Raw genomic sequence first — 15629 nt, 5'->3', positions numbered from 1 at the left:
GGGAACAGTTATTTATAAAATCAAAGCAGTTACTGATTGAAGGAAAAAAAGGATTAACAAGGAAAGCAGGAAACAAGGAAATTCTTGCACCTTTTCAGTATTTTTCAGGGCTTAAATGCTCTGAGTAAATTAGCTAACAAGCTCACCTGCTCTGAAAATATCCCCAGGTGTACCTTGAGGCATTCATCACAGGCATATGTCTGCATGCCTATTAAGGGAATATTTTTCCACCTTGCACTTCCCCTAGGCCCCAGCTAGAAAGAGGACAGGGATTTTCAAGGCAGGATGTTAGCTCCAAGGCTGCCAACCTGCTGGGTGTCCAGGAGCCTTTACCTCCCCAAAATGGAGAGCATGAGACACTGTCGGTGTACAACAGATGAGGTTTCACTGCACCATGGTGAAAAGGAGAAATCCACATCTGCATACAGAGTCTCTTGGGAAACCGGAATTTTAGGGTTGTCCTTTTTTCTTCACACATCCTTGCAAAAAAAGTAAAAAACTGGTTACTTTATGCATTTTGTCAGTGTTTTATGCTGCAAAATCACAGAACAATACAGGAAAGGATCTCTGGATGTCATCTGGTCCAATGCCCTGCTCAGAGTAAACAGCAGAAGGTACCTTGAAATTCACTTTACAGTTTGAATTTCAGGAAATCAGTTTTATTATGCCTCTGAGAATTCAAAAACTTCCAAACATCCTTTAAAATGAAGACTATTAATTTGTCATAAGTAATACTAACAGGCCAAAGGTCAGTTAAGAATATGTATAAGCGTACACTATTACAAGACTTCATTAAAATTCCCTCTACTTATGAAACTAAACACAAGCCTTTTTTTAAATCAGATGCCAAACTCCTATTAAACATTCATCTGAGTAGTACTGTTGTACCATATAAATTGAACATGCTTAGAAAAAAATGCATAATTAATAACTTTTACTGCTAAATAATATCAACAAATAATAACTTTTATGCCTAAAATGGTAACTTATGGTATTTTGTAGTATTATTTTAATCTTAATCTTTTAATCATGCCAGTTTTCCTGTCTGTATTTGACAATCTTCTATCTGATACAATGCCAAAATTTGCCAATTTGCAAGCAGGTTCATATTACTGATGCTTTGGGGGTTTTTTGATACACAGATATTCATCCAAGGTTCTATCCATGAATAAGATTCTTTTCTAACTATTATTTGAGGAGAGCAATTAGATGGAATTTTCACAGAAATCTAAAATAACCATTATTTCTACTTTCTGGATTTGTTTTTTAAGGTCCTTGCTGTTTCTGTTCCAGTTTTGTGATATATATACTAGCATTAGCATTGCTTCTGCTGAGCAAAGTGAGAGGAAGTATTTGCCCAGATGTTCTCTGCAGCTGCAGCTTTGTTAGATGAGACAGGGACTGTCTTCTTAGATACCAGTCATTGTTCCTACTACAATTTATTAACTCCTCAAACCTGCTGTTTGTCCCTGCTGCTCCTCCTAATCCGTTTCAGCAAACACAAGCTATATTTACTTAAACATCTTAAAAAGCTCTTTACAAACGTGGTTCAATTCAAAAGACCTGGGCTAGTTAAACAGGTTAGGGAATTGCTCATATCAGCAGCTCCTCTGCCTGTTCTGCTGAGGAAAGTTTCTGCTGGGGACAGTTCCTGCTGGAGAGTGAAGGTTGAGCAGCAAGGAGATGGTGAGGTCTTCAAACAAGACAGTAAAAAAAACTTGTGCATAGAGAACAGGTTGGTAACCGCAAACCTTGAGGGAATACCACAAAATGTCCTTTGTAGGTCTGATGGGAGAACTTACCATTCAGTAGATACTCACAACTAAACATGTATTTCCACTCTTTTCCCCGTCCATCGTTAGGATAGGAGCAATTTCATATCAAAGGTTTGCTTTCAAAGTGATACACTCTGGATTAATTAACTTCTTATCCTTTTTCTTAGTTTTCCACTTATGAATTCAGGTTCCTCTTGTATCTCTCTGGATTTTATATCTTTATCCATTTACAGTATTTAAAGGGAGAGATGTTCTATGATGTGTTACAATATTTATCTTCTTTTGTGCAGACAGCGATAATTCATGACTAGCACAGCCAGAAGTGACTTATTAGGGCTTTCTTCGCTAGAGAAGAAAAAGGTCGTAAAGTAACTCAGTACATCTTGTGCTTTATGATTATAGCTATATTGTATAGTACACTCTTCCCCAACCCCCCCCCCCAGCCCTTGCAGTTTACTGAGTATATATCTTTAGTCTACCTGGACCTTTCAAATAATATCTGTTGCCATAAATGTGGTGCAGTCAGATTCCAACCCTGTTTGGTTTCAAAAGCCATATTATATTGTTCTTTTAAATATGTGACTTCATAGTCTCTGGTGCCTTCTTTATTCCAAAAAACATAAATGTAATTCCATCTATATTGCTTATTTTTATGTTTTCCATGACCATTTTCTCTTCTTTTTTTTTTTTTTTTCATTCCCAGGAAAGTAATTGAAGTAAAATGAAAAGTCTTCCTGCTCAGACAATAAGCTGTGGGGAACCCACAGGTATGCACACTGTACATGCTCACGTGAGAATGCAGGTAGGACACAGTTGTGTTCAGTACAGGTGATTTACTGCCCTAGGTATATATCATGTATGAAACCTATGCTCAGTGTGTCTGGCACATCCCAGCTGCATTAGATGCACTAACTCTGTTATCCTTATTGACAGGAATAATTAACTGGGGATGCCGGGGAGCCTCCTTCACTGACATCTTTGAGAATGGGTGACACCAAAATGCTCCCAGAATTGTTTTCAACTTCCACTGGGGACAAGGCATCCCCAGCCCTGCTGCTGTCATGGACCTCATGGCCACATGGCCAGGCTCATCAGGCGTCCCAGGCCACCAGAGCAGGGTATTGTATTGCATACACAGCTAGTGACAGAGTTGCATGCTATTGATCCCAAAACATTTCTATGAAAAAGGTGGCAGAGCTGTACTTCAGCACATTGTGCAGTGCAGTCAAAGTTCACACCATCTGTATGTTATCAAACAAAGAGGTGTTATTCAGGATTTGCTGAAAGAGTAGGTTCTTTCAAACTGCTAATTCAGTGATGGAAGATCTTTTGTCACCTAGAAGTAACATTTTCTTTGCACTCAAATTACGAATTCCTTAAGATATTTATATGAAGATATTCTATTTTATTAGATTTCTGCCTTAAAAAACCCTGTGTCATTACCTTTCTTACACAAAAGGCTGACTTAAACAAAGGATTCATAATAACCTATCCTTCAAGCACCTTTTCCAGTAGTTTTCTGTACAAAGTTATCTCTCTGGTCTTGCAATGTTAGCAAGCACATCAAATAGTACCACAGTTACTCATCATGATTTAGAAAACGGTATTAAAGACCAAATAGTCATTGCCAACACAGTTTACATTGTAAGAAGTCTTTTTTAATCTGAGAAGCGCAAGATAGCACTGTTATAAATTGCCAGTACTCTGGGATCAGCAGGACAGATTGGGAAGGAAGCTGAATACAGCCCTACAATGTTCTCCACATCGCAAAGATTCATAGTGAGAATAAGGGAGATCCAAGCAGCCATGTTGCACTCATTCATTTTGGTTTATACACAACCCTGAAGTCAGACAGAACTCAGCAGTATAACTGAGTCACCCACAGGCAAACTCAAAGGAGTACATTTTTAAAAATGCATGCTTTTTCCAGACTCACATGTTTTTTCTGTCTTTTGTGGTTGTCTCTTTAATAGTCTGTGCCTCTGAGCCATCTGGATGATCACCTTAAGAGATGCTGAGCAAACTTCCTGTCTTGATCTTGGTGCATGCACATTTCTCTCTCACTTGTGTCAAGCTTCTGGCACCGTTTTGAAATCAGATTAATTTCTAGACAATATCCACTAAAATATCCATTTATACTGTCTTTTGTCTTACAGTAATTACCACATGGACTTCTTTTGTGCATATTTGGGACTCATTGATCACTCTGCTACTGTGGATTTCATGGCCTTCATTGCAAGATATATCATCTTTAAAGTTCAATCCTATTGGAATCAATGGAAAAATTCTCACTGATTTCATAGGCTTTGAAGCAGACCCTAAATCAGTTCAGTTCAGTTTTTAAGACAAAATGAATTGCATGTTTTTGTACTATGAAAGGTGCTACTTATTGCATTGTGCAGCAGTCATTTAGACATATTACATACAAAGATACTGTCTTTGGAAGGCTCACAATCTTCCTCCCTATCTCTCCATCCTGGGTATTTTATCTTTGGGTTTCCAAATAGAAAAATCAAAGCTTTATGATCTATAACTACATGGAGATGAGCTTCATAAATGTATACATAAAAGTGACTGCTGCATCCACAGACCACAGCAAGTGTTTTATCTGCTTGCAAGTATTTCTGTTCCATCTCAATTATTCTGTGACTGGCATATGAAATATTTTTGCTCTGTATAGCACATCTTCACTCCTAGCACTGCTCCTACTTTTGGAGGGTTGCAATTCACTTCTTCCACTCTTCAGTTTCATGTTCAACACACTGCAGAACTGACACAAAAAATAAACTTTTTCCAAGAGTTGCTCAGACCGCCAGGTCTTGAACATCCAGGGTCAGATCATAAATTCATGCATAATAGCAAAACTGTCCCACAGGAAAGCATTTATGCTGAATTATCTCCTGAGCATCTAAGCCATGCTGCATTGATGGTGGGAAAAGCTCTGCTGAAGAGACAGAAGTATTCCTGCCACAGAAGGAGGAGAGAATTCGTATACGAGCTGATACCAGAACCACGGTCTCTTAGGGTAACACACAATTTGGTTTCAGTCCCTCAATTATCTGACAGTTTTTCCAAGAATTCATCATTTGCATTTGGCTTTCAGTTTTCTTCTAGAGTCTGACTAGTAGACTGGCCCTACTTAAAATACTGTGGGGCTGATGGCAGTGAAGAGTATAAAATTTGAGTCAGACTTTGCAACAAGATTGCACAACATCTTTTCAATGAGCAAGCCTCAGGAAACCTCACTGTAATGCCAGTTTAATGCTTTTCAGAAGACAAGAAATTCACTCTTTTTTCAGGCAGTCAGAATAAAGCTTATGAATTTATCTCTTTTTGCTAATCTGGGCCCTGGGAGTTAAATTTCTCTCTGGGTAGGAGTAAACTGTAGCTGAACAAGATTTCAGAAATAAAGTAATCTTAAGAAGGTTGCTATTTTTTTTTCCTTAGCTTCATATCACAGACTATTCCTAAGAACGGGTTTTAACCCAGATTCAGTCAGCTGTTTTTCATGTCAGCCCCACAATGGTGTTAGTGCACTTGATGGGGTCAAGAATGAGTGGCCAGGAACATGAGCCTCCTCACAAACTCATTTCACTCTTGGAGATCATCAAATCCAGTTTTAGGAGGTCTTCCAGGAGATCTCATCCATAAAATCCTATATTAATTGGTTGCCTGACATCCACCATGGCAGGCCCAGGTGCTTTTCTATATACAATGGTGAACATTACCCAAAAGGAGTGTTTAAAATAAAAAAAATAACCCCCAAAACAAAATAAAACCAATCTCAAGTATCATATGTTATAAAAAGCTTGATTAAGCTCTACAAAAAGAAAACAAGTCACAACACGAAGCTACTGAAACTCTTACTTTCTGGCAGAAGAAAAGCTTCAGAAGTGATGAACTGAAGGACTAGGGCTTCAAGGTAACAGGGAGTACACAAGACTTCTCAGATTTGCAAATTATTTTGCTGCCTTTGTTGAAGTTCTCAGAAGATAATTATTCAAAAGCTGAATGTGTAAAGTAACGGCATGTAAACTCAATATGAGTATTCGAAGAACCCAACTGATGTTTAGTACAAATATAGAAAGGAGTGAAGAAGCATGAGAAGCTGTTAAATCAAGCTATGTGTCTGCCTGTCAGACAAATGTTTGTAATCCCAAACAAAACGCCAGCAGGTCAGATCCTCAGCTGGTGGAAACTTGTTTATCTCTCCCTAATTCAGCAGAATGCAGCTGAATGCCTGGTCCCATCCTAGTAGTTTTCACTTGGAAATTTATGTTCATATTTATTTTAATAGTCTATACTGTGCAACTAAAAAAAGCCCTACAACCCTCCCCCTACCCATTTAGAAAATGATTTCCTGTCAGAGAGATGCTGAAGATCACTAAGAGCTTTCTAAAAGGAACAATGTGACTCTGAATAAAAGGGGGGGGGGGGGGAGAGGATAAAATTCAGCCCTGCTTTAAAATTCAATATAAGGGCTATTTGTGACCAAAACCAATGGAATCTTTCAGACATCATTAGGCATTTCTCTGCTTCATGTGTTAAACTGAAATTCAACCCCAAATATTTTGTCATATGTAAATGCCACAAAATCAACAGCACATTTCTCTTGAGGATTTTTTTTGTTTGCTTGTTTTTCAAAGAAATTTCTTAAATTTAGATTCTCTCTGTTTTAAGAACAGGTAATTCTCTTTATTTGAAGGCTTTAATGAAAAAATTATTCTCATAACTGGTTCTCAGATGATATAACTACTTTGATGAATTTTGAGATGCTTTTGTTAAATGGCCTTTGGTCTTCTGATGTTTTTTCCTCTGTACATTGTTGAATGGGAGTTTGATATAAACAGAAACTGCAGAATAGGCTCCTGCAAAAGAGAGGTTTAATATCCTTTGCAGAGATACATTTTTTTCTTTTTCTTTTTAGGAACATCTTAACAGGTAATAAACTGACTTTGCGGTAATAAACTGACTTTGCAGTAATAAAACTGGAAACTGTGAAAAAGAAAAGATAATTCTCTCATATACCATAAAACGTACGAGCCAATAAAACTCACACATTTCCCAAGAACCTGGAAATTGAAGCAATATAGAAGTGAAGAGAAATTTTTCAGATAATTGTTAATCAAAGCTAGCTCATGGAGAAGACATCTGGTAAAATTAATATCAGTGTGAATGATTATTTTCATTTTTCCTCTTTTGACTACTGAATCAATATTAAGGTCAAGCAGTTTTGTTTCAAAAGTGCTTAAACTTACCTTTATTTAAACAGAAATAGAAACCAAGAAATTACTTTTAAAGCCTAAGAAGATAAAATGATGGAGATATGTCCCAAGATGTATAAAGTAGCTATCAATTAAAGTAAATACTGTATGTTAGCACATGTGTTTACTAGGGTTACCTTTAAAATTGCATATGAAACACTTTCCTATCAGAAGACAGTTTTGCTAAAATAGAAATAACTTGTAGTGCAAGTGGTTTGCACTGAAGTAGTCATTTAAACGTTTTGGTTGGGACTCATTCAAACGTAGCATTTCAGTAGGGTTTAGAAACAAAAAATGAAGCACGTTTTATGAGGCAAATGTCACCTCTGTATCCAATACCATGGTTGCCTATTAGCAATGAAACTGATGCCTCCTGTCTGCACTGGTGACTTCCTCAGTTTTCACACACTCTTCGGGAGTTTTCAGGGACAGAGCTGCTGTATACAACGTTGTTCCCAACCGGAAGATTGCAGACCAGATCAGAACCCAAACTGCAAAGTGCTGCTGCATTCTTCCCAGCACTCCAAATGCCTTTGGCCCTTTGAATGAACTAATCTCTTTGCTATGTTTATGCCTTTTTTACAGATTTAGACAAAAAATGCCAGGGTCAGGTGGGAACTTAGATTTGGGCTGTCCCTGGGGATCAACTGAGGGTGAGCACGGGAGAAAACCAGCCAAACTCAAGGGTGTTGCAGAGAAGGGAGAGTCACAGTCAGAAACTGCAACCCAGGGCAGCAGAGACTGAGGAACTTCTGCAATGAGAAGGAAGACAACAACAAACCTCAGAAGCGGTGGAAGAAGCTCTGCTGAGAGGGGATTTCTCAGTGTTAGCTGTAACTCAGGAAGCCCACAAGTAAACTGAAACCAAAACAGCAAGTAGATGCAGGTTGCAAGGGAGATTTAAATATGAAGTCCTTCTTCCCAATCTAGTAACTCTGAGCTTTGTCTGAAAAATTTCTATTCTCATTTATATTCTAATACGATATAAATTTGTTTTGTTTGTGTTGGGTGTAGGGGTTGTATGTGTGTTTGGTCAATTCAGGGTATCACCTTTGAATTTCTGTAATTTTTAAAGATAGCCTTTACTAGAAATGCAACAAAATCTTTTTAATCAATAGATTTTAGGATTTTCATTTCCTTGTAAAGCTTAGGAATTCATTTTTTTCATTTGAATATGTATCAAAATAATAGAATTTCTTACAAGATAAAAATTTTGTATTTTTTTCTTAATTTCTTAAGGAAAGTACATTAATAATGTGTTTCCTGTCTTTCTGTTTATTGCCTTTAATTCCTTACTACAGTGGACAATTTCAAGTAATACAGCAGCATATAAGAACCAAGAAGAGTAATGGGACAGCATTTTACTAAGTTTCATTTTGGAGGGAAATGCTAGAGGGTAAACTCTTGTCCTGTTAGATAAAAAGTGGTCAGGCAAAAAGAAAATTTGCTTCTACCTGGGGAAAAAAATTCAACCAGAGTTTTCAGTCAGTAATGAGAGAGAAAACCTTGTATTTAAGAAGACTACGAATCCAGGTTTTGTTCACTCCAACACTCATGGACTAAAAATCGTTTTGTTATGGCAAGAGTCTGAAAGAAGGTACAAACTATTCTTAAAGTTGAAGGTAATTAAGTCATACTTTCACAACATGTACACGCAGGAACTTGGCAGGGTATTTATACATTAAATGGTGCCTAACTGAATAAAATACCTTGCCTGAACTAGCACATCTTCTTCCAGGCTGATTTGCAAGTATAGGCAAGTCTAACTGTAAGGAAAAAGACAAAAGATGGATATGAGTAAATAGAATATGACATTGCCTGCGCAATAGACCACTATAAATAATAATACCAGTCAAATGCCAAAACAACTACATGGCTGAGTTTATGTCAGATGACACAAGTTTACACTGTACTGAGAGAAGCTGTACCTGTCCTTGCCAGTGAAGCCTCATCTCTGGTGTAAGCTTCCCTTAAAACACAGTTTGTTCTCTTCCTGCCCACGATAGCAGCCTAGTTGCATCCTGCAATAGCAGGAGTTGGCAGGATGGTTGCTGACTGTGAAACTGCATATTTTTCACCACTTGTTATAAAAGCTATTCATTGTCCCTCCAAAAATTCGCTTGTTTGTTTCTCAAAATGGCAATGTACTTTCATTAGCCTGCGCTTGCAGTAGGATATAATGATAGGATTCCCATAAAGTTTCCACTAAGCAGTGTAACCTAAGAACTCACTGTGAAGATCAGGCTGCCTTCTCCATACAATAGGGTTCTAAGAGTTAATATATTCATTTTGACAGCATATTCAAATACATTTATAGTGACTCTCTACTTATGAGTACATTTGTCAAAGCAGTTTCAGAAAAATTTATATAGGATCTCCCTGTTGAATGCTTCTTTAAAGAAAAGGAAATACCGGTAAAAAAAATAAATAAAAATGCCTTCATGTTTGGTTTTGATTTACATTGCAATGGAAATATCTCTGGAGCTTTCTCTTCCTCTGCAGCTTTTAAGCAGTGAAATAGATGATGTTCACACTAATTAAGCCACAGATCATTCTATCTATTTACCAGTAAAGCCTAGACCCCAGTCAGGCTTTTTTTTTTTTTTTCAGCAATGCAATATTCTTGGAAATCATATTCTAAGTTGCTAATAGGGAAGTATGCATATTGCACAAGCAGATTATTACTAACATGAGTACATAAATCAGACTTTATTAGCCACTTAATACTAACAGCATTTGTTGTTCAGCTTATTGAGCACTCAGTAGCTCTACAAAAATGACCAAACCCAAGGTGTTTATTGCATGCTTCAATTACATTTGTGGGAGAATAGGTTTTTACATCCTGTCTGAAATCAAAAGTTAAATACCGGTGTGAATAAGGATCAAGAAATAATGACTTGAAAACAATTTTATTTAAAGTGAACTATTTTTTATATTTAAGTACTTTTATCCCCAAAGCATGAACGTATCAATACAAAGCTGAGCGGCTTCCAGACAGAGCTTATTTTGTAACACCCCTAGCAGCAAGATGTTAGGCATCCAGCAGGTAAGGTGTTACTTTTCCTGTTATGGCTTAGCTGGACTGTGTTATAAAAAGAAAAAGACCTGTTTTGTCTCCTCCATAGATTTTGAGTGCTACAGTTAGGGTACAGGAACAGCAGTTGCATTGTCCTCATGTTTTGACTTGGGAAATAAAGCAAGTCTGGAAGGAAGGAATGAGAAGTAATTTAACTTGTATTTCTCTGACTTTTGAGATTTCAGTTTACAGTCCTTATTTTTTCATTCCATTCCGGAATATTCTAATGCCAGCCCAAAGTAACGGGTCAAAATGAAACCAAAAAAGTATGACCTACTAATGTAGTAGTAACCTTTGGGCTTTATCAACTCTGTTGATGTTTTGTATTTACCCAAGGAATAAAAACTTTTCTTTTAAAATGAGAGCAGACTTTTTCACTTATCCACCTAAGAATTTAAGAAGAAAACACAAATAATGGACAATCTGAAATAAAAAAAACACAACAGCTGGCCATGCCGTATAAAAAAAAAATCTCGTCATTTTCCCTTTGTCATGAAATTTCCCATGTTTGGTCTTTGGCTAAAGGTAGGTGTCTGCTTTTCAAAAAGATAGAATTTTTTAGCTGTGTGTCATTAAAAAAAAAAAAAAAGTTGTTTAGCTGTTTTCCAGATATTACATTAAATTCTTATTTAAAAGTAACCACATCCTTGTCATGGCTAAGGCCGACACAAAGTCTTCAGGATTTCACACCATCAACAGACCTTAGCAGCTGAGACTGCAAAAGTTCCCAGCAGTGTCTCCCGCTGTGCACCCATGCAGCTCCTGCAGCAGCAGAACACTGATCTCTCCTGCGGTGGATGGGTACATCCAAAAATGCAAAGCAGGGATTCACAGACCCTGCCAGGTACCAGGATGCACCAAGAATGGATCACACTATTGGGAGTGATAGGTCCTGGCTGTATGCTGCATTATTCATTACTTTGAAGATAATCTCACACATACACAGAGACACATGTTCCACAGTGTGCGACCGCTACTCAAACAAACAAACAAACCTGAAAAAAAACTTGGAGAATGTGATAAAATCAGATTTGGGCCAATGAGGACTGCTCCAGCTCCTGATCTGCAAGGTTGTCGTTAAACTTTTTCTGGCAATAACAAGGTGTATTCAAACCCCTCTTTTTCCCCCCACCTATTCTTACTGCCTCCTGTAGTCAGAAACTTGTTAAGACACTGTTACAACTAGTTGTTGGATGAGAACCTACTGAGTGCTTACATAGGTGGAGAGAACCATGGCTACAGGAAACTGGCCCAGAAAGCAGTGGTGCTGGAAGAAAGAAGGTGGACCAGCAAGATGCTGCTGATCTCCATTAATGTCGCTTTGCTGCTGGGGAGGAGGCCAAGCTGTCATGCCCACAGTCAGCTCCATGACTCTGTGACCTGGATTGCTCCTATGTATCACTGCTTGGATCTGCCAAAAATATGAGCAAAGTGATATCCTAAATTATTTCAGTAAAGGATGTCGGTCTTCCAACTGGAATATAGGAAATCCCCTATTACATGGGATGTCTGGCAGTCCTAATAATAGCGTGGAAGGCCTGTGCTTATAAAAGTCAACTTCTCAGTAAGAGAACTATTTAAAGAGCTGAAGTAATTGCAGCTGGCGCAGCAGTCATGCACTACATGTATACTGGATTTTCTGGTGACTTCCAAACGATTTTTTTTTCTGCATTACATGTTGTTTCCTGCAGCTTCAGTGAAGGATGCTCCAGCAGATCTATCCTAAAGCAGTAGAAAAACTTTCAGAGGCGCACAGAGGATCACTGTCAGCTTCTCCTCTTTGCATTGTAATTATCTCAAGCATTTTTTTTTTTTTAACTTGGTTTCCCTTAAGAGAAAAACAAATGCATGTTTGTGTGCTTGGATGAGTCCATGTATAAATGGTTTTTAAAAACTCAGAGAGACCATTCCCTTGCACACAGACTTCTCCGTGTGTAGAGAATGAGATGTGAAAAATACTTGTTCCATGGCTTATTGCTCTTCTGGAAGGCACCCAGATTTTCCTTCAATTAGTATAAGAGAAGCAATATAAAACAGAAAGGAGGCCTGTGCCACTGCCACTAAGGGGACACAATCCATCTTTATGTTTAAATCCAGAGGGCAACTTCATTTGGAATTTTTAAGATCTGGACATCTCAAATGATATTCAGATCCCACAAGGTGGTGTGTGGTGTGCATATCTAGGCCAAGTAGGACAGGGTGACAAACAAACAGTAGCTCATTGATGCTGATCAGGGGCATGGTTACCTGCTGCCCTGGCTCTCCACTCTCCTCCCTTTGTACCCCAAGCAATGGTGTCCATCTGACTCAGTGGGGAATGGGTTCCCATTACAACACTGGAGCTGGAGCTGCAAAAAAGGGAAAGACCAGTCTTCAGGGTTAAGGGCAAGGGATCAGAAAACTGTCAGGGCTGGCACAGAACTGGAAATAAAGCAGGGAGGGAAAGGTCAGAGGTGGAAAGGAGAACAAGTATTGCTGCTTTTGAAAGCCCTGGGTTGACCACCTCACATCATCACTCCTGAGTGGACAAAGCCTGCCCATCTCAGTGTAACTGGGGAACCCCTCAGGTAGATCCTGCAACTGTCTTGTCTCCTAGGGAGAGAGATGGGGACGTGTTTGGTCTCCATGCAGGGCACAACTGTTGCTGCATGGGTGGGAAGGAGGAATTAAATTGTGTCTAGAAATATGCAGCTGGGAAGTTTCTTTGCTCAAGGGTCCCACGGCACAGTGCCCTCATGAGAGGCACTCGGAAGCAGTTACAGGTGTGGGAAACAGAGGGAATTGTGGGGATCAGTAGTGGGGTTCAATGGCACGAACACATGGCGCAGGGAAAACACAGGCTGAGGAAAGTAGTGTTACCACTGTTGTAAATCATGTTCAAATGCATGGGATTTCTTTTCAAAACAGCAAACACTTTTGGCTCTAAACCATAACCAGAATAATGGGAAAACATAAACATCTCCCCAGACATATGCCATGGGCAATGATTCCCTGTTTGCAAGTACCAAGATGGCATAGAAAAAGGTGAAATATTATTAGAGGGAGAGCAAAGAACACCAACTTGGGAAAATATATATGTATTCATGTATGTCAATAATAAACACAGTATTGCCAAAGATCCCATGGGAGTATGTTTTACTTCTTTTTCATACACATTGTATAAATAACAATATTTAATCTTTGCTTAAGGAATGTTTTCCTATGACAAATTATCTCCTTTCTGTTGTTGTTGGCATTGGCTTGTTTTAGTTTTTGCAAGACAGAAACATAATGTGCTACAACATGTGGGTGACTTACACTGAATACACCTAAAGCTTCAGCTGTCTGTACTCTGCTCACACATCCATTAAGGGCAAGTCACTCTTTCCTTTACTTTTCAGTCAACCTTTCGATATTTCAAGTCTGATCATGTTAGGTGCTCTGTGACCTTCATTTCCTTTGGGGTCAGCCTTTGTGCCAGAAGAGGTGGGAGATTTCCCTCCTGTTTCAAGCACAGCACATGCTCTACTGACACACAGCCAAGCTCTTCAGCACCTTTCAGGATCAAACCCTTATTTTATCAAGTGTGAAAATATTCATTAGTAAAAATAGCCTGCACAAAATCTTTCACGACTCTGTAGGCAGGGCTGCTTGATTTACACTATCCAGAGTTCACAGCCCCATGGTGGTGTGATGGCAGGATCAGATGGTGTCTTCTCAGATAGCAGACATTGTCTTGAGCCATATTGTAACAGTGGGGTCACTCCATGGCACCTTGGCAGAGATGGAGCACAGCTGTTAGAAATGTACAGTGAACACAAAATAGTTCTGCAGAAAATGCAAAAAGACAAGGAAAATCTAAAACAGAGTATTGTAAGGTGTTAATGGTTACTGCAGCATCACCTGTGATTAGATAATATTATTCTAATTTTCAATCAACTACAAGATATCCCCTGTCCTGCTGAGAGGGTAAAAACAAATGTGTGACAGAGAGCAAGAAAGAGCACGCATGGGGAGCTCTAAGTGCTCGGCCTTGAAGGACTCTTAATCTGATCTTCCTAAAAGGTCAGTACCTGTGTCAAGCATTCTACTCAATCAGACAAAGGAGATTGCTTACAAATGTCAACATGGAGCTTCTTTCATAATTGTCCTGGCCTTATAAAATGGAGTCTTAGGCATATCTTTTGAAAACTCAGTAATATGCTCATTAGTATTCTCATTAGCTTGCTCTCAATGGCAATAGTTTCCTATTTCCCATATTACTGAAAGAGCCACTGAAAATATTCAAATCGTGGTGGTGACCTTGTTAAGAAGGAACATCACCCCTAGCAGGACTGTAATGTGTAAGAAAGAATAACTTCCTGTAGTGATACTAGGAATTTACTTTTTTTTTTTTCCTGTCTATTGTTCTTTAGTGTTTCCCATAGGAAGATATTGGGTGTGCCTTTCCTCATATTATGCAAAATACAAAGATGGTATCTATGAAAACATTTGTTAAATCTCTTTAAGCCTTCAGTAAGAATGTAACAAGTGCACACTTCAGACCTCTGGAAGGGTGTACGTGTCTCAGAGCAAACAAGATTGGTCCTCATCTTTTACGCTTTACAAAACCTTACTCAGCAATGAAATTCTTGGGTGACATTCCGGTTACCACACCAGTCAGGAAGTTGGACTAAGAAGTTACTTCAGCTGTCTCCCAGCCTTAAACAGAGCTGTGAGTAAGAGTCACATCTGAACTACTCAGGGTTGAGGGATTCTTAACAGTGAGTTCATGACCAAATCTTGCAAGGTTCTGAAATATAAATTCAACTCCAAGATTCGAAAAGGTCCATTTTCTTATATCATTATGAAGAGGCCTGGAAGGGACATTAATTTTACTTTCATTTAATGAGAAATATTTTAATTTCTGTCATGGGGAAAAAAAAAACCATATTTCCGTGTTGCAGTGAGACCTTTAAACAGATGACGTCACACAGGTCTAATTTGGATGGGGGAAGTCCAAGGGGTAGAAAAACTGAGCACAGCAAAATGAATCCCAAATATATAGCAGATTAAAAAATACAATAGAACTACAAACTCAGTTGAACTGATCTCAGCACAAAACTGCTGTTTGCAACAGAGAAGGATACTTTCACTTCTTTCCTGATTCTTAATATGTAGTTCTTCATTTCATTGTTGTGAACAGTCTATAACCTCTTAAAACAGCAATTAACTCTAAATTTCTTCTCCTATTGAGTCATGTTTCTTGCTTAAATAAACCTGATGCTGGCCACTGAGATTTTGGTTTCTTTTAATAGTTGTTGTTTGATTCTTATTCACGCATTGCAAAGAATTAATATCATCCTGGTCAAACAAGCTCTCAACTCAGTTGATTTGTCAGACCCAGTTTACTTTTTCATAAAATTTCAAAATATTCCTTTAGGTGTTTCTGTATTTTTATCATGGTAACACATCAATTTCAAATTATCAAGTTAACTTGGATTTTATTTTCACAACTTCATGTATTCCTTAGCTGACATTCCCATTTTTCAACTA

The sequence above is a fragment of the Pezoporus flaviventris genome, unplaced genomic scaffold, assembly GCF_033815535.1.
Source record: "Pezoporus flaviventris isolate CSIRO_AGI_PZ_B2104156 unplaced genomic scaffold, CSIRO_AGI_Pfla_v1 ptg000047l, whole genome shotgun sequence".
Lineage (NCBI taxonomy): Eukaryota > Metazoa > Chordata > Aves > Psittaciformes > Psittacidae > Pezoporus > Pezoporus flaviventris.
Note: the sequence above shows the minus strand (reverse complement) of the source record.